This window comes from Panthera leo, chromosome D3 (genome assembly GCF_018350215.1).
Source record: "Panthera leo isolate Ple1 chromosome D3, P.leo_Ple1_pat1.1, whole genome shotgun sequence".
Lineage (NCBI taxonomy): Eukaryota > Metazoa > Chordata > Mammalia > Carnivora > Felidae > Panthera > Panthera leo.
Genome location: NC_056690.1, coordinates 5,423,216 through 5,446,366, shown reverse-complemented (window position 1 = coordinate 5,446,366; position 23,151 = coordinate 5,423,216). Strand labels below are relative to the sequence as shown.

The 23,151-nt window shown below is 58.8% G+C and overlaps 1 protein-coding gene across 1 annotated transcript in view; it reads right to left on the bottom strand.

The window, feature by feature from the left end:
* NCOR2 (nuclear receptor corepressor 2) overlaps nucleotides 1–22,793 on the bottom strand; it is a 218,807-nt gene extending 196,014 nt beyond the window's left edge. The window contains exon 1 of the mRNA XM_042910781.1: nucleotides 22,505–22,793. The gene's annotated coding sequence lies outside the window, so the exon portion shown is untranslated. The remainder of the gene's footprint in view (nucleotides 1–22,504) is intronic.
* Nucleotides 22,794–23,151: the final 358 nt, after the last annotated feature.

Genomic DNA, 23,151 nt, shown 5'->3' with positions numbered 1-23,151 from the left:
TCTTTATTTTGAGAGAGAGGGAGAAAAAAAAAAAAAGAGTGAGCTTGTGTGAGCAGGGGAGGGGCGCAGAGAGAAGGAGAGAGAGAGAATCCCAAGCAGGCTTCATGCTGTCCGTCACAGAGCCCGATGTGGGGCTCGATCCCACGAACTGTGGGACCATGACCTGAGCTGAATGAAATCAAGAGTCGGACGCTTCACCGACTGAGCCACCCGGGCGCCCCTGTTTTTGTCGTCACTGATACGAAAGCAGAGAGGGTCTCCAGGGCAATTAGCATCGTCACCATGATTGCAGAAAGAGCCCGGAACAAAGCGGCCCAGCCAACAAACAGCACAGGACTGCTCTGACTGTCACCGTGTTCGAGAGGCACGGTCCCCACCGCGAACGTCTCAGAAACGTACAGGGAGGATGCTGGCTGTCCTTGGTCGGGCCCTCGGCCAGCGAAACGGACGCACGCCATGAAAGTCACCCTCCCCACTCAATTTTCAAATGACCTGGCCATTTAAAAAACCTACCAGAACCAATCCAAATACTAGCTGGTTTAAAAAAAAAAAAAAAAGTCACTTTCATGTGTTTCCAGTACTGAAACCCTTCTGATCTCACTTCTCTCGAATCTGCACTTACTCATTCTGAGAGGGACACAGCAGTTCCTTACTTTTATTTCCCTTTATACTACAATTGGGGCATCACACGGATTTTTCGTGTTGTTGTTGTTAAACTCTGTGTAAAGTCAAGGCTGCATGAGGAGGCGTTTCAGTGCCTAAGAGCAAAAGGGAATTTTTCCGTGGACATGCTGTAAATATTGTTGCGGCGGGGGGGGGAGGGGGGGGAGGCGGGGTGCTGTGTGGCCCTGGGAAAGTTAACTGACCTCTCTGAGCTGTAGCTGCTTGCCTGTAACTGGGGGAAAGTGATCATCACCGCTAGCTCATGAGATTGAGAGGGTCAAATGAAAGGCTGTGGCGTGGGCTTTGCCACTATTAGCCCAGCATCAAAAGCACGCAGTCCTAACCCGCAGCTGAAGGGGGCTGAAGGCAGGTGAGGGCAAAAGCCCCCAGCGCAGGCCCCAGCGGGGCAAAGAGTGGCGGATAAAATCCTGAACTCCCTGCCTGGGCCAGGTGGCTCCTCGCCTGGCTTTCATGTCTAGGAGATAAGCTGCCTGCTCAAGTTCACGTTCGGATCAAATGAACCCACTTAATCGCCTTAGGGATCTCCACTGAGCCGGCTCCTTATAGGCCCGGGGGGGAGGGTGGCCGAGCTCCCTTCCACCGAAACCCCCACCCACGTGGCCAGGCACAGAGGGGACGCCGTGGACGCTCCACCCGCACACCCCACTCCTGCCCAGCTGGCTGCGATGACCCAAGGGCAGATGCCTGCACACTGGCCTGCAGCGTCTGTGCTCCCCGTCACAAAGCACACGCTGTGTGCGTGTGCCTGAGCAAAGAACTCGCTAATCCCCACGGCAACCCACGAGGTTAAGTGCTGCCACAAACACCACTCTCCGGATGGGGAAACTGAGAGCTAGAAAGGAAACAGCCAGCCCGAGGTGACGGGGCTCCTCAGAGGGTCACCTGCAACCCTCAGGACAACCTTGGCCCCATTTCACAGAGGGGGAGACCAAGGGAGGAACGGGCCTTGAGTCACTACCATGTCCCAGTGCCAAGCAGGGGCGAGAAGGAGGCCACATGCCCGCCTTGTTCCCGGACGAGTCCCAGCACCTAGGACAGCTCCCAGCACACAGTAGGTGTTTCACGAAAGCATCCGAATGAGGAAAAACTCCACGTTGGACACAGACGCCAAGGAAAACCCTCCTGGGGCCTCTGTGCCTTCCAGACAGTCCTCTCTGAGGCCCCGTCATGTGCCACAGGGGTCCTGGGGGGAGGGGGTGACTGTGCCCCCCAGAAGTCATTTCCGGCTGCCCCAATGGGTGCGGAGTATCACCGACTGCCTGGGTCGAGACCAAAGATGCTGTTAGACACCTTCTGATGAACAGGACAGCCCCTGTAGGTCAGAACCCCACCGTACCGCATGGCTTCAAGCACCAATTGAGCACCTGCTGTGTACCGGGCTGCACAAAAACCCTGCAAGGAGGCAAGGCCACAGGGCTCTGAGGGGAGAGGTTCCACGGGCCGTGTCACACGGCTACTGCAGGGCAGCGGCGGGACCCAGATCCGGCTGATGTAAAGCCCCACCCTGAGCCGCCAAATCCCTGCCCGACCCATGAGGATTCTGGCCTCTAAGAGTAGGGGCCGCAGAACCCAAATATTTCACCGCTCTCTCGCCCCACGGTCGCTTCAGGGCAGCAGAGATCAGAGCTGGCCCTTCTCATCAAAACCCACATACGCCAAAATGCCGACGCTCTCTCTCCGGGGTGGTGGCAATGCAGTCGGATTTTTTTACGTGCAGGCTTTTTGTGTTTTTAATTCTCCAACTCAGAGAGGACACATTTGTTCTGCCTCTAAAAATCAAAAGGCTTTTTTGCAAGGCAGCTATTAAACCACATGCCCCACCCAAGGGCTTGGCCGTAGGGGGGGGTCCACACCCCAAAGCAGAGAGGGTCGGCCGGTGCAGCCCCCCCGGGCAGAGCCTGCTGGCAACGTGGGGAGGAGCCACCGGCCAGCGATTTCGCTCCCGGGAATACACAGAGGAGACAAGACGCACGTAAGCACCCAGAGGCCCTCGGAGAAGGTTCAAACTCTGCGATCACCCCAAGCGGCATCTCCAGAGAATACACACCAGTCGTACGTCACGTATCCCCAAGACAAAATACTACCCGTACAGAGGTTAAAATCCATCACCTAGATCTAACTGCAGCAACACACTACAAAATCATCATTTTAAAAAATTACAGTAAGAGGCACCTGGGTGTCTCCGTCAGTTGAGACAGAGTTGACTCTTGATTTCAGCTCAGGTCATGATCTCACAGCTTGTGGAGCTCAAGGCCCGCATCAGGCTCTGCGTGGACAGCATGGAACCTGCTTGGGATTCTCTCTGCCCCTCCTCTGCTCGTGCTGTCTCTCTCTCTCTCTCTATCTCTCTCTCTCTCTCTAAAAATAAATAAATATCAGGGCTGCTGGGTGGCTCAGTTGGTTAAGCATCCAACTTCAACTCAAGTCATGATCTCGCAGTTCGAGGGTTTGAGCCCCGCGTCGGGTTCTGTGCTGACAGCTCAGAGCCTGGAACCCGCTTCAGATTCTGTGTCTGTCTGTCTGTCTCTCTCTGCCCCTCCCCCACTCACACTCAGTCTCTCTACCTCCCTCTCTTCCCTCTCTCAAAAATAAACATTAGGGGCGCCTGGGTGGCTCAGTCGGTTAAGCGGCCGACTTCGGCTCAGGTCATGATCTCGCGGTCCGTGAGTTCGAACCCCGCATCGGGCTCTGTGCTGACGGCTCAGAGCCTGGAGCCTGTTTCGGATTCTGTGTCTCCCTCTCTCTGACCCTTCCCCGTTCATGCTCTGTCTCTCTCTGTCTCAAAAATAAATAAATGTTAAAAAAAATTGTTTAATAAAAAAAATAAATAAAAATAAACACTAAACATAAATAAGAAAAAATATTTAAAAACAAATACAATAAACATCAAAAAATTAATTATAATAATAGTAACAATAATTACGGCTATAAGGCTTTCAATGCCTTAAAACACTTCTAGAATGCAGGTCGTGTTTTGACCCCCATTTTACATATAGGGAAACTGAGGCACAGAGGGCTGCAATACCATGCCCGAAGCCTCACAGCTGGTAACAGGTCATGGGGGGATGGGAACCCACACCATCAAAATCCCTGCTTGCAGCCACGTGCTCTGCCGCCTGTCTAAGCAAGGACAGGAAATTACTAGGTGCAATTCTATAAAAACTGTCGATATTCGACCGCTTTTGACCTACAAAACCGGCAGAGTCCACACCTTAATAGCAAACTGCAGACAGAGCGTGCACACAGAGAAACACATCCGCGTGCATTTTTCCAGCCCAGAGACGAGCTAGGGCCCCAGGCCGTGCAGGGATCCACACAGAGGCCAGCAGAAGCATGAGTGCATGGCTAGTTGAGAGGTGGTGGCCTCCAGGGAGAGGACTCGGGTGACCAGAGAGTCACCTGCAATTTTTTTTTTTTTTTTTTTTTTTTAAGAAAAGGCAGCCAGCCACCTTAGCCAGCAGCCCTGAGCCCGGCCTCTTCAACCAAGGCTGGCTGGCACATTCCCACCCTCTCCCCTTTCCCTGACAGCTTCTCTGCCCCCTCGACCCCACACAGCCCATCCGCGAGCAGCAGGTCCCCAGGGCCTGCTCTCTGGAGCCACTGTGGGCAGGAGAAGCTCTCCCCACCTAAGGATCTGGTTTCATTTAATTGCAGGCTTCAGGTTTCTGGACGCAGGCCCAGAGGCCTTCAGGGCCAGAGGTGTGGGCCATTTTCTTCCTCTTTTCAATAAAGCCGGGAAGGAAGCAGCGTGTGGTGTCACTTGTCTGCTCCGAGAATCTGAAACACCTGTCCCTTGGGAGACCCCACCCAGAAGAATCGTCCACGGCTCGTCACGGGTTGGCAGACAGGCTGGGGACCTATTTTTTTTCTGGCCATCACTGGGGCCAAATACCCTCACTGGATTTGAAGGAATTAAGAAACACACACACACACACACACACACACACACACACACACACAAGCCAGCAAACCTGCCCTCCCCCGCCCCAAAGCTTCCGAAGGGCCATGTCTCTGCCCCCGGTCCTTTTTTGCGTTCCATTTTTTCCCTAGCATGGCGCTTGGCAGTTTGCAGTCCCCTCTCCTGGTGCCAAGCCCCTCACCCATGGCCCCAGGTCAAGGCCCAGACCCTGAGCAGTCACCCGACTCCCAAGGTCACTGGCTGCAGCAGTGGGGACACAGCAGCATCGAAACGAGCACGATGCTCCCGGCTGCTGGTCCTCAGGGAAGATGCAAGGCTGTGTGTGAGTTTCCTCCTGCTGCCGTAGTCGACGGCCATGGACGTGGCCGGCTCCAGACAGCATGCAATTTATTATCACAGCTCTGGAGGTCAGCAGTCCGACCCGGATGTGACAGGAGCTAAAAGCCAAGGTGTGGGCAGGGCTGTGCTCCTCCTGGAGGCTCCGCGGGAGAGTTCGTTCCCGCATTCCTTGGCTCCGTGCCCCCTCCTTCGACCTCAAAGCCAGCAGGATGGCGTCCGCAAATCTCTGTGACTCTGAGCTCCTGCTTCCTCCACATAAGGACCCTTGCGATTAGTTAGAGCCCACCAGGATTATCGGGGATAACTTCCCATCCCAAGGTCAGCTGCTTACTAGCCTTAATCTCAGCCACATCCTTAATTCCCCTTCGCAGGGTGACAAGTCGCCGTCCCCAGGACACGGGCAACTTCGGGAGAAGCCCTCATTCTCCTTACCACAGGCCCCAAATACCTCTGAGCCTCGAGGAGACTGCTCCTACAGCCCACCCCCACAAGCCCTGAACTCCAAAAGGCAACTGCCGGGGCCTCGTGACTCAGTCTCTCCGCTCCCGCAGCATGAGCAGGCGTTATGCCCAGCTCTGGTCACCGGTACGGTGAACACACACAGGGTGTGGAGTCCAGCCTCTGATGAAAATGTGAACCAGGCAGAGTCCTGTGGCTTATCAGCAGACACTTCCCTGTCTGAGACGACAGCAAATAATGCAAATAACTCGGCAATCGATATGCCTAGGCAAGGTTTATTTCTCTTTTTTTGGACCGGTCACCAGTGGCCCCATCGCACATCCCACAATCCAGCAAGATCGCTCGCAGGGAAGCTTCCCTGCGGAAACCTATACTTATCCACGTTCAGGCTCTCCAGGCCAAGAACGGTGCGGGCACCAGCAAGGCACATGACCTCCGTGGAAGGGGAAGGCTTCCCAAGGTCCAGCTGACCCGCAGCAGGGCACTTGTGCTCGAAAAACGTCCAGGGGATCCGGCCATCTTGGCCTTCACCACGCAGCTGCCGTCGGCCAGAACCCGGGGTAGGGTGGTCAGCGGGGACTGGGCCCAGCAGCAAAGCCACTCGGGACATCCCCGGTGCGGGCCAGCACCCTCCCCCCGACGGCTGCCACCCCCTGTCCAGCAGCCAGGGCCCCCGGGGACCTGACGGTCCAGAGAAGGACCAGATGAGCCCCACCCCCTAACAACATTAACAATATTAACCGTGAAACACCAAAGGTGAAAGAGGGCAGGCTGAAATGGCTCTTCTCTGCTTGAAAGCCTTGCGTGTCTCTCTCCTGCCGGGAAATCCGAGGAGTTATACAGAGGCCCAGAGAGGCGGTGCAAAACCCACACGGGAACCCAGCAGCCGAGATGGGTCTCAAATGCCCAGTGCCCACCCCACGGCCCGTGTCCCAGTCCAAGATCCTCGGGGCAGCCCCGTCTCCTCAAGTCCCCCCACACCCAGCTAGACAGGTCCCGCGTCCCCTCCCCAGATTCCCCGGATATCCCCGCCCACTAGCCTCCCCCACCTCCAAGGCAAAACCCATCCGCAGCCCCCTTCCAAGTCAAAGCACCCACCCTGCCCTCCGCCCCTCCCAGGCCACCATCCTGACACACCCTGAAGACACTCTTTACAGCACAGGAAGCACAGAGGCGTCCCGAACACACGGCCAGGGGGCTCAGGGGCACAGAGAGGGCAACGAGGGCCCAAAGGTCACACAGCAGACCTGCAGCACAAGGCTCGGGGTGCACACACGCCTCCGCCCTGGTGTGCCCAACGGGAGAGGGATGGTTCTGTGGCAAGGGGGCAGCGGCTGGGCCCAGGAGCCACGGGATGCAGCTTCCTGCCCACTGCTGTGCTGCGGCTGCCATTTATAGTCCACACGGCGGGCTCAGCTTCCTGCACGGCAGAGCCGGCCACGGCCCAGGAGCCTGCGAGGGTGACCCCGAGGGGGACAGGGCGGGCGGGGACAGAGAGGGGAGCAGAGACGCCCAGGGCTCCGTACACGGTGGCCCCAGGCCACCCCCCACAGACCCACAGTCCAAGGGAAAGGGAGGCCCAGGGAGAGGCCGGCCCCCGCCTGTGACGACAGCCCACCGAGGAAGGCACTTACGAGCTGTGTGCCCTGAACCAAAGACACGGCCACCCTGTGCCTCAGTTTCCCCGTCATGAAAAGGGGGAAGAACGGTTCTGGCCACGTGGAGTTAGTATGGGGTTTAAATGATCTACCATAACACGGGCGCTCGGTGAGCACACCCGTCTCGCCAGCCAGCTCAGGGCCTTTTTCCCAAGCACCCTGGCCCAGCCCAGCCCTGCCCAGAGACCAGACACAGACGGTGGGGAGGGAGCTGACGTGCACACTTGTCCACAACAGGTCATCAGAGGTCACCCCCAACACCCTAACTCACCCCACTCCCCCATGAGGCAGGAAATATAGCTACCCCCATTTTATAGATGCAGAAACTGAGGCACCAGGGCGAAAGAAGAACTCTGCTCAAGAAAAGGAGGAGGAGTCCTCAGGTCCTGGGTTTCCTGGAGTTAATGAGTCTCTCTCCTCACTCACCGGACAGCAGGTATGTCCCAAAGGCCCCAGAATCCCCCTAAAGGCTGCCTGTGCCTAGTTTGCGCCCCTGCAGAGCTCCCTTCCTGGGAAGGGGGCGTGGCAGGGCGCACGAGCCAGAAAGGAACCACCTCAGGCCACAGTAGTACCCAGAGGCCGCCTACTCATGGAACACAGGCTTTAGGTGCCCCAGGCACCCGGGGTCGTCTGGCTGTGATGTCCCAACCTTGCTCCAAAAACATGGCACAGAGAATATCCATTCAGCAAACCGAAAATGCCAACAGCACACGTGCTGAGCTGGCCGAGGTCTCTCTCTGCGCTCTCACCAAGAGAAGGCAGCAAGCCCTCGCAAGGATGACCTCGCTCAACCCCTCAGCAGCTTCCAGGGACAAGTCGCCGGACTGTGCCCATTTTATGGGTGGGGAAACTGAGGCTTGACTCCTTATTATCCCAAACCCCAGGCACCTAGCTCTGCTCTGCAGAACTCACAGTTCTGCAGATATCAGCAGGGCGGTTCCCTCCAGAGACAAGGGGCGGAGCGGGGGTGGCTCCATGAATCTCCCAGCCCATAATCCTCAGCCCTCTAGGCTCAGAGACCCATCACTCCAATCTCTGCCCCGTCTTCACGAGGCCTGCTCCTCTCTCCCATCAGGACTCCTGGGCGGCTCAGTCGGTTAAGCATCCGACGCTTGATCTCGGCTCAGGTCGTGATCTCACAGTTCGTGGGTTCAAGCCCTACATCAGGCTCTGAGCTGACAGTGTGGAGCCTGCTTGGGATCTTCTCTCTCCCTCTCTCTCTGCCCCGCCCCCATGCGCTCCCGTGTGTGTGTGTGTGTGTGTGTGTGTGTGTGTGTGTGTGTGCGCGCGCGTGTGTGGGTCTCACTAAAAAAATGACACCCATCATGTTAGATTTGGGGCCCACCCGTCTCCCGCATGGCCTCATCCTACGTTATTACACCTGCAACAACCCTATTTCCACACGAGGCCCCATCCTGAAGTTCTGGCGGAACATGACTTTGGGGGACACCATTCGACCCAGTACGATGGCCTCGATGGGGTGCAGGGAGCAGAGACGGGGAAAGTGAAAATACCTGAAACCGTTCCGTAGGAGAGAGGGAGGGCCGGGGGGCGGGTGAAAGTGGGCAGCTGCCCGCCCCCTGCTTACACGCCCCCCGACACCGGGTCACAGGAACCACCCACGAGCCACCCGCACAGCCACTGCCCACCAGAACCCCACCAGGCGAGCCTGGCCCCAGGCCTCGGGACCCTGAAGGGGGCCCCTGATTCCTGCCGGGCCCGGCTCCAGGCCAGCGGCCCGGGGGACAAGCCACGTGGAGCCCTGGGGTAGTGTGTCCCCGGCTCCCCACCTCGGCCGGCAGGCTTGCCTCCTCGTTAGCCTAACGAGCAGGGCCCGTGCCAGGCGGTTGCCATGGCCACCGAGTCACCACCGCGGCACCGGGCGATGCTCCCAGAGGGTCCGCGGCGGGCACAGGGGTTCAGCGTGAGGACAAGCAGGGGCCTCCGGGGCAAACCCTCTCCGTGGGGCCCGCTGCGCCCCCTCCGGCCTGGCCTCCAGGCCTTGACTGCCAGCGTCTCCCAGAGAGGCCCCCGGGGCCACAAAGAAAAATCCACCCCCCCCCCCCCCCCGCAAATCCACACCCCTCCCCCGCAAGCCCTCCAGCCCTGCCTGGCCAGAGCGCCCCCACCACCACCACCACCACGAAGCACACAGCGATGCTGGAGGCCCGCCCGGGGGAGGTCAGAGGTCCGCAGGCGCCTGGGCAGACAGGCCTCCAAGGCAGTGAAACGTGCTGGGAAGTCCTTCTGGGCTCTGAGTAAGGTCAGGGCACAGTACCGCTGGGGCCCCCCTGCAGCTGCGTGCCGAGAGGGGGGCAGGACGGCCGCCGGGGGACCAGGGAGGAAGCTGCTACCAACGTGACGGGTGGGCCGCCAAACGAGAGGGCAGCCTGGGAGACCCCGGGGTCTCTGGCCCATGCCCCACACCCCAGGAGGAGGGTCTGAGTGAGGAAGGACCTGGGCCCAGTTTGGGACACCTTGGGTCTGAGGCCCCTTAGGGACATCTATGAGCCACTGGCAGGAAGCCGCTGGATCCACCTGCCTGGTCGCGGGCTCCCTGGGTGCACGAGCCGTGGACAGGAGGGAGAGGGCAGGCCTCGGCCTCAGATGGCCCCTCAGCCCCCACTCTGCTTTACCACGTTCGGTGACGATGTGTGTCATTCGTCACCCCATTTCGCTGGTGGGTAAACTGAGGAGCTGTGCGCAGAGGCTCCGTTTCTCGTCCAAGTAACATCACATAGCCAGCAAGAGGCACACGGGGGACTCAGAGCCGTGGGCCAATCCCGGGAGATGGGAGGCAGAGAGGCTCAGCCACGGGACCCACAGGAGGGACTGAGCCCCCGGGAGCCTCCGACCCTCCCGGTCCCCGCCCCCCCGGCACATGCACACACACGCAGGCGCCTGGCCTCCCGGTCTCATCTAATCCCTACAACCCACCCTCCAGTTTACTCTTTCCCCCACTCCTTTCCCCAGCACAAAGAAACATCCCAGGGTCAGCAGGAGAAAGCAGGGGCGTCCGAAAGGGTCAGCAGGGCCAGGAGGCTGGAACCGATGCCCTAGGGGACGCGACGGCCACACCAACATTCTGAGACCCCTGGGCCCCGGGGCGCCAGATCCGGAAGAGACAGAAGCCACACTTGACCCGGGGGTTGTGAGCAGGATACCTGCTCCGCTCCGGGGCCTTCCCTGGGGCCTCCAGCGAGGACCCCTATTGTCACCTTCCCAAATCCAACCTAACATGCACATCCGAAGATCCCGGTTATCGCCCAGGGTCTGATCTTAGTTAAGACGCTCCACAGGGCCAGGCCTTGGTCTCCTCTTGGGACCGTGAGTCAGGAGGCTGCAGGGTGTAAGCTCCCCAGGTGGGGGACCCAGCACCCCCCAGACACACACGGGGGCCCAGGCATGAAAGTATCTCGTAGAGAGTGTTCCTTCTCTTCACGCCCCCTGCCTGCCCCAGCGTGCCCCTCAAGAGCTGAGACAACTTTCAGGAATGCGTGTGGTTGAGATGATATCACAGAGCAAGGTCAGGGCAGACAGCAAAAGCAGGCTGAAACTACTAAACTCAGGATGAGGTGGGTAAAACAAAAATACAGACCAGACCAGACTGCCGAACGCAGGCTGCAAATCTGGCTCCGAGTTTCCTGACGGCCAAAGCAAAGAGGGAAACAAGATGGGGAGTAAGTGGCTTTCCCAAAATTGTGAAAACGATACGGCACCACACAAAAGGAGCTCCAGCCACCAGCCAGCACTGCCACGGCCACGATTACGGTCTCAGGCATCACCTACATCAGTCCAGGCTGCCCGCTGCCTTAACGGCCCCTCTTTCCTGCCGAGTCCTACAACCGCAAATTATGACCATGAGTATCAGCATCCCTTGGCCGGTGACCCAGGCCAACAGGAGGGGTTTTAGGGCCTGCATGCTGTGACTCTTAAACTCCTCCCTGGGCCCCAGTTTCAAAAACAGTCAAAACCCCAGAAGGTCAAGGCTGACGTTAAAAAGAACAAAGTAGCTCTCTACCAGGGGTGAGGCCTTGCACGCCTTCAGGCCTCTGTCACAAAGCCTGGACTTTTCCTTTGCAGCCTGAAAACAGCCTCAGACGACACATTAATGAACGGGCATGGCAGGTTCCAATAAAACTTTATTATGGACACGGAAATTCGGATTTCTTACATTTCTACAGGTCACAAAATATTATCCTCTTTTTATGTTTTTTTTTCCGCCATTAAAAAACGCAAACACCCTTCTTAGCTTGCACACCATAGAAAGACAGGAGGCGGGCTTGCTTTGGCCTCCAGAATAAGCTCCAAGATATGTTATAATTTAGGGGAAAAAAGCAAAATGCGAATAGGGTGTGAGAAATGCGAACAGGGTTCATTTAAGGCAGGCAGAGGGCCAGACTCTCTCTGAGGGGAAACTCTACCTGTCTGCCTGCCTCAGGGGACAGAAGCTGTGAACTGTTTTAACTGTTTCTCTTAATAAAAAAATACTTTCTTTTTTTTAAAAGATTTTATTGTTAAAAGGAACCTCTACAGCCAAAGTGGGGCTCGAACTCACAACCGTGAGACCAAGAGTCCTATGCTCCCCGGACTGAGCCAGCCAGGTGCCCCAAAATTACTTTTTTTTTTTTTAATGTTTGTTTGTTTGTTTGGAGAGAAAGCACGCAGGGGAGGGGGAGAGGGAGAGAGAGAGAGAGAGAGAGAGAGAGAGAGAGAGAGAGAATCCCAAGCAGGCTCTGAGCTGCGGAGCCCAAACTCTCAAACCGTGAGATCAGGACCTGGGCCAAGGTGAACAGTCAGAAGTTCAGCGGACTGAGCCACCCAGGCGCTCCCCCAAAATTACCTTTTATAAAGCGCAAAGTGGGTGGCAAAGAGTCTTGAGTGCCTCACTTTTTAGTTTCCCATATTTTTCAACTGACAACATCATGCGCCCCAAAAGCTCTTCCAGTTGTTACAGAATGCGTTAATTCTTCGAAAAAAATACGGACCGGGAACGCTTATGGACAGCAGGCCTCTGTGTCTCTGCACCGGTGAAAACAAAGGGGGCCGGACCATCCCGTCCGCAAGCCCGGCCAGGTCTGAGGCCCAAGCCGCCCCGCTCAGCACTCAGGAGGGAGGACTGCACCCTGATCTGCACAGACCTGCAGCTGGCTCGTGGGCTCGAGAAGGGGCAGCCAGGGAAGGAAGTGGGGCAGGGGCACCAGGCTCACTGCCTGTCGGCCCAGAAGAAGAGGTCTGAAAACTGGCGTTGGGCCCGGAGTCCACAGAGAAGGCAAGACACCGAAACCACGCAGCCCAAAGGGCCCCGCGGCGACGGGCCACACGAGGCTATTGATTAAAATTAGGTAAAAAGTGGAATATTCCATTCCTCGCGTGCAGTCAGTTCAAGGGCTCGGTGCCGCGTGCGGCTACAGCTATGGTGTCGGGACAGGGCAGGTCTAGAACGAGCCCCCCATTTCAGAAAGGTTGACTGGCCAGAGCCGCCCCCCAGGCCGGTAGGGACAGGAAGGGGACGGCGAGACCAGGAGCACGGGCGGGAGGAGGAGGACGGAGGTGGAGGGGCTGGGGTCGGCACTGGGGTCAGCCCCGGGCTGTCCGGGAAACAGGGCCGAAGAAGGGGGGCTGGGTGCCCCAAGATCTGACAGTGCCACGCTGGCACCAGCCAGAGAGACAAGATACGCGGACAAGGGAAAAATCCGATGCTGAGAGCCAAGCCCTGCTCCCAGGCGCGGACTCTGACTCGATCATCCAGCCCCGAGCCGTCCGATTAGGCAGCCATCAGCCACAGCCACATGTGCCTATTTAAATTTAAGTTAATTAAAATGAAATAAAATTACCCGTTCGGTCGAGCGCTCCCCACATTTCAGGAGCTCAAGGGCCACATGTGCCCGCTGGCTACAGGCCGTGCGGGCCTAGAACACTCTCCTCCATGGCAGGAAGTTGGCTGGACAGTGTGGTTCCACACTATCCTCAGCCGTGGGCGTTACTTCCTACCCCCAATGCCTTTCGGGATAAGGAAACTGAGGCCAGAAGGCCAGAGACTTCACTCAAGTTATTAGGTGACGGAAGCAGGATTCGAACCCACATCTGACTTCAAAGGAGCCCTTTCTGGAACTTGCCCCCCCACCCCGTGAAGAGGAAGCCCAGCCCTCCCCCAGGGGACCCCCCCCCCGCCCCGATCCCCTGTGCCAGCCCTCCCCACCCCCCAACTCTCCAGGCTGCCCAAGCCCTCCAAAACCACCCTGGCACTGGGTGATCACAGGCAGAATGGAAAACCTCAACCTTCGGGGGCAGAGCACATCTGTCAATCACATCAACCTGTCAACCCGAGTCTCTGGAAAGCCAGCCTCAGGGCTCTACAGGGAAGCATTCACACTCCAGCAGGGTGAGCCAACGTAGCTATAGGTCTTGTGACACCATCGGGTCCTCGCAGCACTAAAGTCAGAAGTATCACCACCACCACCACCACCACCACCACCACCATCGTCATCGTGCCCATTTTACAGATGAGCAAACTGAGGCCCAGAGAAGTTAAGCGACTTGCCCAGAGTCAGGCGGCTGAAAATCCGCAGAGCCGAACATCAAACCCAATGCTCACGCTTCCTGCCCCTCAGTCCTCTCCACTCCCCCAACCGGCAGTGAGCGATGTGCCCATTTTACAGACCAGAGCACCCAAACTCTGAGAGCCAGGACCAGCCCCTGGGCACACTGCTCGCACACGGCTGAGTCGGGATTTGAACTCACCCGAACCTGCAGCGCTAAACCGGCTGCCGCAGTGAGGCATCGAGGACCAAAGGCGGCCGGTCTGTCCTCTACTGTTCGCTGAAGAGGATTCTTTACGGATCTATGAACCCAAAGAGCCTTCCTCCCAGGGCTTGCCTGAGCCCAAACAATGAACAATGATGACGGTTTTGGTCACTGTAAGGAAAAGTCACGCACCTGTGTGACCTTGGGCTGGCCTGGCCCTCTGGCCTGTGCCTTCATCTGCAGCAAGGGGGAAAGTTGCCTTCCACACCCAGACCTCTCCAAGCCTCCTGCCACGAAAAGACCCCAGCCACCAGCCGGCGTGCGCCAGCCTGCGGAAACTCCAGGCCACCGCCCTCCTCTGCTGCCACTTTCTGAAGCCCCGTTATCCGCCCTGCTAAATAATTCAAAGCCATGTTTTCGTTTCGAAATAAACAGCCGCCAAAGCGAATGCCAAATTTGCATGAATGTTTAAGTTAAAATGAGACTTCAAAGAAATGCCAGGCCTGCCCCAGGCACTCCCCCCCCCCAAATCTTGGGGAGAACAAGTTACTCAAGTCTCCGGCCCCCCTGGGGCAAAGATCTATAGGTGCCGCTCCAATAAGTAACAGAATTTCTTTCTTGCTAACATGGGCGCCAGCTCCACACCTCGGGTCTGCAGCACGCCCTTGCATGATGGTGAGTAATCAATCCCGGGTCTTAATCCTCGGTTCCACATCCAAAAGCGTGTGACCTTGGGCAAGTCACCAAACCTCTCTGTGCCTCAATTTCACCACCTATAAAATGGGATACTAACAGCACTGACCTCACCGGGGGGGTCACCCAGAGGGAATGAGCAGCTTCCGGTCGAGCAGAGCCTGGCACGCTGTGCTGGCTGCTTTGTTACTGTGTTAAAATACAGCTTCTCCAAGAGCAGGAGCCCACTTGACCGGGATAAAATCCCTTCCGGGCCCCCAAGGATCCTCAAAGGATGCCAGCTGACCTTTCCTAAGCACCTCATGCGTCCCTGGGGAACACACACACACACACACACACACACACACACACACACACACCCACTCGTGGGTCAAGGCTTCTAAGATGACAGCCCTCCCCAGCTCCCCTCCTGGCACCTTCCCCTGGGCGCCTGGGGCAGGAATTACCAGCTCCAGCAAGCTGTTCCCTTCAGAGGTGTCACCTGGGGAGGCTGCTGTTGGCGTCTGAGACATGAAAAGGAAACAGAGGAGGAGGGAAAAACAGACACAAATAAAAGCTCTCAACCCTCTCTTGTTCAGAGGCGGTGAGGGCCATGGGGGGGTTTCATTCAGAGGGCTGAACGAAGGAGAGACCCCAGCTCTCCTGCCTGGAGCGTTTCTGCTTCTCAGAGACAGGAGCCCCTGAGGCTGGGTCATGTGTAGGTGGGATCCCCCCCCCCCCAAATCTCAAAGTGAACCACCAAGCTCACCCACGGGCCTCAGGTGGGGGGTGGGAACACAGAACACAGAACATGTGCCTGAATGGCAAGGCACTGGGGGAGGGGGGGGCAGGACTCCTGGGGCGGCTTTCCAGCGTGCCAGCAGGTCTACCAGCCTGGCCAACCCCCCACCCCCACGCCTGGAGAACAATCACGCCCTCCCGGCTCGGGGCTTTCATGCAGCTAAATGCGTGTTTGCAGAGCTCTCAAAAATCTTTAGGAGGTGGTACGAGCATTATTAATTGGGGGAAAAGAACGGATTATGCCAAATAAATCCTTCCCACGTGGCCGAACCCTGGCCGGGGGAGGGAGGGGGCGCGCGCAGCCCCACGAGGGGTCTCCATCCCTCACGGGGACCTGACAGCCACATTACCATTTACATGGATTTATCAATAGTATCGATCCCGGAGCAAGCATAAATAGCTCGGTGGGAAGAGGCCAGGGCTGGGGCCCCGCTGGGCTCCCGCCCCCACGTCTGGGCACCGCAGACTCCCCGGGCACCCGGCGGCAGCGGCGGTAAATTTCCAAGCAGGGACCAGGCGGGCGGGGAAGCCAGACAGCGCCGGGGACGCCCTCGCGGCTCCGCGCCTGCTCCGGGACCTGCGCGCGCCCCACCGCCGGCTGGGTCTGTGCATCCGCTCAATGGGTTGAAGGCACCACCTGGCTTTCCCCATCCGCACCGGGCGAAACACGGAGGGCGGGGGTGGAAAGAAGGCGCCCTCCCTCCACCAGATCCCCCCTTCCCCAGCCAAAGGCAAGTCGGCCCGTCTCTCAAAATTTCCAGACCGTCGGATTAAAGGCCAAGTTTCAGAACCTGGTAACAACAACAACAACAACAACAACAACAACAAAACAGTGGTCACAGTAACATACACACAAATACCTTCTTTGTATGACCTCTCTCAGTTCTCACAACCACCCCAGGAGCTTGGGACTATTACTACCCCACTTTGAGGATGAGAAGCCTGAGGCACAGAGAGGTCAAGTAATTTGTTCCGGGTCATGCTGCCAGTAAACTGACAAAAGAAAGATTCGAACCCAAGGAGTTGAGTTGTAGAGTCGGCAATGAAAGGCTCGGCCGGCTATCCCAGCTCACTTCTCTTCCTTTCTGGTTGCTTCCCCCAACCCAGCAAAAAAAAAAAAAAAAAAAAAAAAAAAAAACAGACCACCCACGACGAGACACACAACAATGCCCTGGGACGCCCTCCCAGCTCACGCCTGGCCCTGAGAGCCCCTTATATCAAAGCAGCCGCGAGGACCCAGATCTGGTTTAAAAAGGGCAAAGTCAAGGCCACCGATAACACATCCCAACGTGCCCAGAACTCCCCCATCCAGCCCACAGGGATCCTCTCCCCCTCCCCCGCCCTCCCTCACACATCCTTCCTCCAAATCTGCAAAAGGGAAAAAAAATAATCATAATAAAACCAGTTCTCACCAACGGGGGGGGGGGGGGGGGGAGGGGGGGCGGGGAGGAAGGGAGGAGGCTGAGCCGACAGAACAGATCCGCCTCCGCTGCCTGCACCAGACCCTTGGAGAGCCGGAGCGCGCGACAGGCGGCGGGAGGACACTAGCTTCCAAAAAAATAAAGCTACAATGTAAAAATAACGCCGGGCGCCCCACGCTAATTGGGCCCGGGCGACGGCAGCTCACAGGTACAGCCTGTCTCTCCCTCCCTCCCTCCCTCCCGCCTTGCCCTCTCTCTCTCCCTCCCTCGGGCTTTTTCCTGCAAGCGCCCGGGGTGAGGTAGGCGCGCCCCACGAGTACCCCCCCTCCCCCGCTCCGCAGGTCTCTGGGGATGCACCCCCAGCACTAGGGCCTGGGGCCTCCGGGTCCAGCCCAAGTGGGATCAGCTCTGAATTCCAACTTCCCAAACTAGTGGCATCCCAAGTATCCGCACAGCCCGGGGGAGGGACCAGGAGGCGGCCCAATGAGGCGTCACCAGCCGCGGGAGGCAGGCCCAGACAGCAGGAACACCGGCCCGCGGGGGAGGGGGGACCGAGGGGCGCCTCTCCCGGGGGGACCCCCCCACCCGGTGCCCTCCGCTCCCTCGCTCAGGAGCGACCCCCGCCGGCCCCCGCCCCCAGCTGGCGGGAACCCGCCACGCGCCCTTCCACGGCAACCAGGCCGGGGAGCACCGGGTGCCATCTCCAGGGGCTCCCCAAACCCGCGCTGCCTGCTGGAAAATAAGACGCAGTGTCACCACCCCCCCCCCCCAGCCTGGGGCTACTTGGGCAGGAGGCAGGCGCATGGCGGCCATGCCCACAGGTCTGGGGCGCACCGTGGGGGGCTGCCCTGCGCATTTGCAGGGCGTCCCCCCGCCCGTCCACCCCCACGCCACTTCCCTCCTTCCCGCCCCCTCGCAGGGTAGCTGGAGTTCCCCTAAGTTCCCCAGCGCCCCCACGCACGCGGGCCGCAGTGTCTATGGGGCGCCTCTCTCGCCAGCAGGCCACCCCCCGAGAGCGCCAACTCAGGAGTGCAGGGGCCCCGCCAACTCCGCCGCGTGCGCCGCCCGATCTTCCCCTGATCCCCCGGAAGCGCGACCCGCGCCTCCCCCCGGCCCTCCGCGGGGACCCCCGGCCCCAACTCACCTCGCTGAGGCGGCGGCGGCGGCGCCCGGGCTCGGGGCGCGCTCGGGCCGCCCGGGCGCTCAGGCAAGTGGCGGTGCCGAACGGGCTGGGGGCGCGCAGCAGGCCCGGCCTCCGGCCGGGGCGCGATCCTCCCGCCGCCGCCTCCTAGGGCGCCTGCCCAGGGTCCCCGGCCCGCAACTTGGAGCGCATCTCGGGGCGCACGGCGCGGGCGCACGGCTCGGGCGGGGCGCGGGCGGACGCGGGGCTCCGGTGCGGCCCGGCCTGCCCGCGGCTCCGCTCCCCGGCGGCGGCGGCGGCGGCGGCGGCGGCGGCGGCGGCGGCGGTAGCGGCGGTGGCGGCGGCGGCGGCGGCGGCGGGAGGGGGAGGAGGGGGCGGGGCGGGAGCCCGGGAGGCGGTGGCTCGGCCTCCCCGCTCCCGGCTCCCCGCCCGCACCGACGCGCCCCGGCCCGGCCCCCTCGGGCTCCTTAAAGGGCCCGCGTCGCCTCCCCTGGCCCTGAGCGCACCCACTCGCGCGCGCACTCGTTGCCACACTTACGCGCGCGCGCGCGCACACACACACACCCTTACACTTGGGCGCGACGCCGTTTCTTTTTAGCAGCATCCCGGAGGAGGAAGGGGGGGGGGAAGCGCCTCCCCATCCCGCCCCCTCCTCCTCCTCCGGTGGGGCTTCGCGCCATCCCTCTCCACCCTAGCCCCAGATACTTAACTGGAATCGCGTTTCAGCTATTAAATTATAACTCAAGAGTGGCGGGTGGATAGGGAGGGGGCGGGCGGGGAGGGCCACACACAGATGCGCAAGGACCCGCGTGGTGGAGCTCACTCTGGGGGCTGCAGCACACAGTAGGGAGCTTAACCCTCACCAGCAGACCGCGGGGCAGCAGATGTGGCCCAGGCGAACTCGGCGCACCGCACACGTGTGCGTAGCCCGGCCATAGGCTCAAATGTCAGATCACCCGCAGATAAACACGGGACACACACACACACAAGTTCCATAGACGGGCAGGCACGCACACTAGAACGTCCAGTTCATGAGGTCGGGATTTCTGGCTGTTTACACACACAGTAGGGACTCAATAACGTGTTGCTGAGTGAACGCCCATTTGGGGACATCCGAGGACACAAATGCACAGACTAGATGCTGCAAGCCTGTGGTCGGATACACACACACACACCCAGGAGCACACCCTCCTCACAAGCCCAGACCGCACAAGCGTGCAGGGTCACAGACAAGCACACACGTGGACGCTCGGAGACAGGCACAGCTCCAACAAGACCCCCCCCCCCCCCCCGCCGTCCTGACGATTGTGCGCCCCGGTTTACCCCCTCCCAGGTGGCCCTCCCAAGCTAGGGGAGATCTTTTCAAACAGCAGAGGGCAGTGGGAGCCCCAGGCCTGGAGCCTCCCTCCTCCTCTCCTTTCCCCTAAGATGCTGGAGAGTTTGAATTTTTGTTTTCAGTTCAGCTTTCCTTTTTTGGAGCGACGTCTCAGCAGATTCAGTTCTGCCATCTGCCAACATCTGAGAACCCCCCGGGGGAGTGGGGGATGGCTGCGGTGGGGAGGCGGCCGCCGGCGGTTTCCAGGGGCCCGGGCGTGTCTCCTGCCAGCAGGCAAGGGTTGCCTGACTCCCTGGTAGCAGTTTGTCCTTCTCTGCCCCCTCTGGCTGCTAGTTTTCCTTTTATTGGGGGCGGGGGGGGGGGGGGGGGGGGGGGGGCGGGGGGGGGCGGAGCACCTGGGGCTGACAAAATCTGGGGAAAAGGGAAGTGCATAAAGAGGAACAGTTCAGAGTTTGGAACCAGAGGGGGACGTGGGTCACCGGCCCCCGCCCTCCCCGTCCTGGCCCCACCGGCTCCCACTGCTGCCAGCCAGACCGTGGGAATCCACAGGCAAAAAGCCAGACCTGCAGAGGAAAGGCCTAGCCCTCCCGAGGGGCCTGGGGAAGGGAGGGCAGGGAGGGCACCGAGGCAACTGGGAAGCCCTCCTCAGCCACCCTCCCTGCCCCCCAGTGTCACCTGGGAACGCTCCCGAGATTTGCATCTCAATGAGATCTGCTCCGGGATTTGGCAACGGAGGCGAGGGTTTGGGGTATCTTTGGGGGTTCCTCCTCCCAGCTTCTGCCTCCCGACGGTTGCCCCCCGGTGGGGGGGGCTTCGGCTGAGGCTGTGGGCATAGGAGGGGGTCAGGCAGGTAGGGGGACTGTCAGCCTTGTAACGTCCCGGGGATCACTTGGAAACCCCTCAAAGGCAGCCTATAGTAGAGACTCAAAGGTCAGTGTCCTGGGACCAACCGTGTTACAGATGGAAAAACCGAGGCCAGGAGAAGGGAGATGTTTTTCTGAATGGGGTTTGTTCTCTTTCTTGCCGTCTCCGGTCGCTCTGTTATTCCCATCCTCATGGGCTACAGGGAATAATATTCGTACATGTCCGCAGGATCTCACCATTTCCTCCCCTCCCTTCAGATGGGGGGCTCCTAGGATTGACCCCACGGATGGGGAAACTGAGACCCAGAGAGATTAAGAACCTAGCTGCCGGACTCACTCAGCTAGGGGTTCCAGATGGGCGTTCCAGGCCCTGGCTCTGAAGAGATGCGCTAGACGGGGTCTCAGCTGCGCCCCTGCCCACCCAGAGTCCCCCACAGATCAGCCCCCAGCACCCTGGGTGGCTATTCTGCAGCGGCTGGGCTCTGAGAGCAGCCCCGGGGATCCTCGTGTAACTCATGGGAGCAGCAGCTTTGAAAAATTGCCCGAGAAAATTCCTACCCTGGCCCCCAAACAGCCTCCCAGGAGGGCCCTTAGACGCCTGAGGACATTGGGCCTGAAGGGGAGTTAATAATGATGCTGGCTAAGAACTTGCCAGACATCTCATTGTCGTGAAGGAAAGACTCTCAATATACCCATTTTATAAGTGAGGAGACTAAGATCAAGGGAAGTCGCTCAAGGACATTGGGCAGCACTCAGTACCTGAGTCCTGACCAGATGGGAACAGGGTGAGATGTCCCACACATCCAGGGGGCTTTGTCATCCAAGGGCCAAATTCTGCCTCTAGGCTCGGTTCCCCCTCTCCTTCGAATCCTTCAACCCGCCCCTCCTAAATAATTAGCAAACTGGTCAGACTCATTCCTGCCTCAGGACCTTTGCATTTGCTGTTCCTCTGCCTGCGATAGCCATCTTCTATCTTCTGGTCCCAGCTCAAGGTCACCTCCTTAGAGAGGTTCTCCCTGATCCTCTGTGAAAACCGCCAAGGCACTAGCCCTCACCCTCTACATTTTCTTCACCATTTATCACCACCTAAAATTATTCTGGGCGTTTGTCACTTATATACTGTCTTTTGTCACCAGAATGTCAGCTCCATGAGAGCAGAGACCTCATCTGTCTAGCCCACTGCTCTCTCACCAGCACACGACAGACAGCAGTTAAAAAGTGGTGACAGTGAGGCCAGCAAGTGAATAATGAATGCGTGCAACCTGGAGGGTGCTGGCTGCGGATCAGGCTTGGCCTTGTCGGATCTGGACCCAAGCGGGAACGGCCGGTCCCTGCATCCCTATTTTCTGGCACTTGTCCCTCTGGCATATTTCAGAGCCGAGCCTTCACCTCTCTCCATCATCTCAACCTCTAGGCAAGTGGGGGGATGTGCCAACACCACGCCAGGAGATGCCCATTCAGGCTAACATTCCCTATGGGCAACCGTGATGTCGGGTCAAGCTTCCCGACCCCCTAAAAATGCCCCCCCTGGGCCGGCCTGGAGAAGAACCCAGGCTGGGGGCATGAGGATCTGAGCCCCCTTGACCCCAGCCACCCCCGAAAACCCTGGCCATCAGAGCACGTGCAGAGGAATGCCCTCGCTCTCTGGGCCTCTTATCGGTGACAACCCAAAAGACGCCCTGATGAACATCCCCGGGGCGAGCCTTGCGCACAGCACAACCATGGGCGCATGGGCAATCTCACGTGGAGTTTTCAGACTTTGGACATGCTCTCACCCAGGGGTTGCAGGGGCACCTGGGTGGCTCGGTCGGTTTAAGCGTCCGACTTCGGCTCAGGTCACGCTCTCACGGTTCGTGAGTTCGAGCCCCGCGTCGGGCTCTGGGCTGACGGCTCGGAGCCTGGAGCCCGCTTCGGATTCCGTGTCTCCTTCTCTCTCTGCCCCTCCCCAACTTGTGCTCTGTCTCTCTATGTCTCTCAAAAAATAAATAAATGTAAAAAATATTTTTTTTTTAATTTTTCAGCGTAGGCAGGAGGAGGGAGGCTGCTTTCAATAAATGCATCCTAGCTCTGTTCACTTAATACATAGTTAGTGAGTGCCTACCGAGGGCTGGGCATCGTAGGATAGCACAGACAAGGAGATCAAGCCCACCCCTCGGGACCGGGCATCGAGTGAGGGAGTTAACATTCCAAATATGAAATGGCATCACGCCTGTGTGCTAAAATCCCTTTAAAGGGTAAGAAAAACACCCTGGTGTTCAAAGAACGGTTGCATTTCAGAACACAGAGGATTTTGAAGGGTCAGGAACTCCCCAGATGCCCATCTTTCCAGAATAAAGGAGTCTGGAGGTGCCTTCCAATCTCCCAGTCGGGCAAAAGCATCCCTGAGGACGCCACTCAGAGCAACCCCCCCTCCCCCCTCCCCCCGCCACCCCACGCCCCTTGCTGCCAGAAACTGCCATCTCACCCAGCTTCCTCTGATGTCTGCACCTTTATTTACGACGCCGCGTGCATTTCAGAGAGAAGGAAGCAGAGGACGAGATCAAGCCCCTGTCTGATAGGCCTGATCGTCTCTGAAGATAAACATCTCCCAGGGCTGCATTTCTCTGGCGTGTGCCTCTGCCCCTGGGCATGTGAGTCTGCTCTCAGGCGCCAGCCGGATGGGACCAGAGAAGTACAGCATCAAAGGGAAACATCCAGCGGGGATCACGGTCCCTGCAGCCAGAGGCTGGGGTCTCCTGAGCGGACGTCAGTGGGGCTGGCTGCGTGCTCCCGGGCATCTGTCCAAGGCAGCAGTCAGGCAGCTGTGGACAAGCATGAGAACAGACTGTTCGTTCTGATGGGGGAGGAGCTCCAAGATACATTGTTTAGCACAGAAGCGGGTGCAGATGGGGGTATGCAGCCTAGTACCTTCGGTGCAAAAAAAAAAAAAAGGGAGGCGAAGTAAATGTGCATATATGTGCTTGTCCGGGAGGCAAGGCAAATGTTCACACGCACGCTTGTCCTTGCGTGCATACTTCAGAAGGGTCATCACTAAGGCAGGAGTACCCGCTGTGTGCCAAGACACCACGCTTGGTGGAAGGAATTCGAATTCGGCAGCGACCGAGATAAGCC